Below are 4,253 nucleotides of genomic sequence, written 5' to 3' on the forward strand. Positions count from 1 at the left end.
GTATTCATATTTTTACAAATAATAAACTAATGTGCTTGCTTAGACTATCTGCTATACTCATTAGTTATCTATAGTTTCGACAAATAATAACTATAATGTTGTTTTGCTTTCATGTCCATTGCTTCTTTATTTGTTCCTCATATCATGTCTGAGAGTCTTCCTTTTTTCTAATTTAAAGGTAACCTGATCTGCTTGCCATAAATTTTTTATTTTTTTTATTTGTTCTTATCTTTAATAATAGTTTCTCTTATGTTATTACCTGTAATCAATTTCTGTAAATACTACTGATTCCATCTCCAAATAATAATATTGTACATCCTTGAGTTATTGTTTAGTTCTCTTCTCACCAAACCATTCATAAAGTCATTAAATCATACTTATTGAATTACTGAACCAATGGCTTTCTCATTCAATCTTCTCAAGGAACTTGATGCATTCACTGAGCATCATGCATGGTGCATACAAGTTATGTAATATATTATATGTTCGGTGTTCATGGATATTATGTTCTTAATTTTTATTACAAACTATTAGTGAGTTTTGATGGTTACTTTTTTATTTTCAATTTCTTCTCCTTTCCACACACATTGTTCATTATTGCTCCAGTCCAATGCCTTTACGTATTAAAACTGATAATATTGTATTCGACATGAATACCGTCGTGTATATTTTTAGCAGCAGTTATTTTTATTTTATTCTTTCATTGAAATTAATTGATAATTATACCATGTCCATGATTTCATAAGCATAGTTGATGCAATTTTGTTTAATGTGACAATAGCATTCACATCTCCATTTAAGGCATTGATACCCAAAGATATTTTCACTAGACCCATCAAAGCATTAAATTAATGTGTTAATGTCATTCTTCATGCCTATATTTTGGAAAATAACTTATACAGAAAGCATTGAGTGTTATAATTATTTTGGGTTGTTATACAGAGTCGTTAGTTCCATGGTCTTATGTGCTTTGTCTAAGCATAGCACGGATCCCTTTACTACAATATGATATACCTTTAGCACCTTAATCCATGTTGTTTATCATCTTATTTCCATTATTCCTTTCTTAGATTTTATGTTTTACTTTGAAATTTAAAATTTCTCTTCATGTTATTGTTGGTGTGTTTAATATTTTTCTAGCTTTTTTTTATAGTTTAGCTGAAGCATACATGTGATGTCACATTTTGTCAAGACACATTTTATTCATAACAATCTATAGAAGTAAAAATTGTGCACTATCTATTTCTTTGGATAGCAGGTTTACTCACATTGAAGATTCAAATCATTCTTGGTTGGTATTAGATTATTAGTTTCTTTAAAAGAAAATATTTATACTGTGTAATATTCAGCATTTGAATGCACTTACTTTTTAATGTGTAACTTTAGTGAAGACACTAAAGTTCAAATTCATACAATTTTATTTCTTTCAATTTTCAAGAGTAAAGTCATACAACTTTTCACTATGAAATCAAAGGAGAGTGGCTATTTCTAAGGGTTGCTTCTGGGTTTCGATGAGTACCAAAGGTTGTTACAAGAACACTTTTCTGCACTCTAGAAAAATGTAATATTTTGAGAAACTTGCAGGGACTAAATTCATATTTATATTTTGCATTATAGGTGGGTTTCGTTATATTAAAATATCCAATATAAAGACTCTCTAGTCTCCAATGAGAAAAGTGAACGATGTGGGCAATAGTTTATTCATTATACATATGTGAGAGTCCAGAAAAAATTATAGAAGAAACAAGTAAAGTGATAGATTTTAATAGTCATGTTTACAACCATGGTTTATTTGAAACACTTAATCATCTAATATGTGAAAGCTTTGTTGTTATTTTTTCTTTCATACTTTATTTTATTTTATTGCGTGTAGGTCATTGGGAATTGGACATTTATCTCTTCTTTTCCTTTTATGTTGGAGTTTTTTAGTGTGCCGTTGCTGAGATGAAAATTTGTTGCAGTAAGTTAATGAGTATTCAAGTTAAGCATATAGATGAAGTTCTTACTTTACTGCATTCAATGAAGAGGTTGCTCGATCTGTCGATTGTTCCTGGCTTGAGAATATAAAGAGGAAGAGTTGAACTTTGGCCTTTTGGAGAGACAAGAAAATGGAGCTATACGAGTCAAAATACAAAAAGAAAGAAAAAGGAAAAGAGAATCAAGATGTGGGTCCATCATATGTTTCAAACACTGAGGAGGTTAATCCCAGTAATATAATAAAATTCATGTAGGAATTTGTCAATACATTGTCAAATAATAAGGGTGCTGAAGCTCTTCATAACAGGTTAATTAATATAAAACTTACTCATTTAACAAATCTAATAGCAACATAAATTTTTCTCCTTATAGTATGTCAGATTTTTTTACTATGTTTTTTACGATCTATATTATGATGTTAAAGTGAGTTGATGAGTATTCAAGTTAAGCACATAGGACGTTAATATATCTCTTAAAAGCTCCTTAAAGAAGGAGATGTAGATATGTTCTGCATCGACACCATTGGCAGAAAACAAAAGATACCTATTCTAATAAATTGTTAATTATGATTATGATATAAAATTTTTTGCTTTATATTCTGCTACTACTACTTGATTTATCAAGCACATGAAGATGCAACAATGTAGACGACTCTAAATGGCGCTTGATCTCGACAGTTAGTTATTCTCATTTTGATTAAAAGTGTTATAAGATTTTTTATTTTTGCTAGATATATTTAAATGCTTTCTATGTTCCAAGTGTTTATATAGATGTAAGATTAAGCAAGATATATTAAGTATTTTCCGTGATTCGCACAGACAATGCATTTGGAACACCTAAATATAATAATTCATATAATTATATAAATTAACATTAAATTTAATATCATGTAATTATATAATATTTATAGCATTTTGAGAAAAATGAGATGTAAGCGTTCAAAATTTATTGGTGTTTTTAATGTTTGTGGTTTATATAAGTGTTTTTTTTTTCTATTATTATCTATAGGTGTTAAACATGTATGATTTTTGAACTCATAAAATTATTCAAATACAAATAAATTATGTAGTATCTCTTTTACCTATCCATTTTTTTATTTTTTAACTCATTGTGTTATTCAATCATATTAATGTAATATTGTGTATTATAATCCTTGAAATATGCATATGACCTCATTTTAATTTGGTTTTGTACATGCAAGATCACACAAATTTATGGATTTACAGAAAATAAATGACTAAATTGATGTTACACGTATTTTTTAAGAGAGAGACTTATTCACATGTATATCTTTTTTTAGGAATTAAATTAATGTCACAAATATTTCTGAACCTAACTGAAGTCAATATTAAAATAGGTGCATTCTATAGTGCCTATTTATATTTGTCTAACTTACTAAAAGAAGATAAAAATTAATATTTAAATTAAAAAATATAAAAATAAATAATTTTTTAATATTTAAAATTTATTATAAAAAACAAGTTAGACAAAAATTGAACACCAAATAATAGACACTATAGAATTCACCTTACTTAATTATCTATCTGCATAACTAATTCACTTTGCAAACTAACTAAAACCATAGCACTGCAGAAACATGATCAAAAGGTGCATCCATTTAGCAAGGAATACTTGTGGCAAATCCTTTATGAATTATAAAATTGGAAATGCAAGTGTGGTTATATCCTTCTTGAGTAATTCAATATGTTCAATAACAATGTGCATGCTTTGAATAACTTGATAATGCAAACAAATTGTTCTCTTTCTTCTAAGTTCTGGCTGAGTTATAGTTTACTTCCACATGAAGTAATTAAGGCAATAGTAATAAGGTTTAATTACTTTGTTGGTCTTTATAATTTTATCAAATTTTTAATTAAGTCCCTCTGTTTTTTTTATTGGATTCCTATACTGTTTTTAATTTTGTAATTAGATTCTTTTTATATCAAAAACGTTAAAATTAACCGAATATTTCTCTTAAATACATGCTGTCAAAGATTTAGCTACGCTTTTATTTATGAATACCTTTAATTTGTAAAAAAATATTCAGTTGAGGAGTGTTAGGGGCCAACAAATTTTGTGATTTGTATCTATCAATTAGCCATCATTGGTATTTTTAATAGTATGAGATTTCATCCAATGGTGTAGGATTACTCACTTTTCTTTCGTTAGTTAAGTGCTGGCCAAATTTTAATAAAAGTGCTGGTCTTCTAGATTTTCTCTATTCAGTTAATTCTAATATTTTTTATACTAGAAAGGACTAAATTATAATTAAAAAT

The sequence above is a fragment of the Arachis ipaensis genome, chromosome B07 (genome assembly GCF_000816755.2).
Source record: "Arachis ipaensis cultivar K30076 chromosome B07, Araip1.1, whole genome shotgun sequence".
Taxonomy (NCBI): domain Eukaryota; kingdom Viridiplantae; phylum Streptophyta; class Magnoliopsida; order Fabales; family Fabaceae; genus Arachis; species Arachis ipaensis.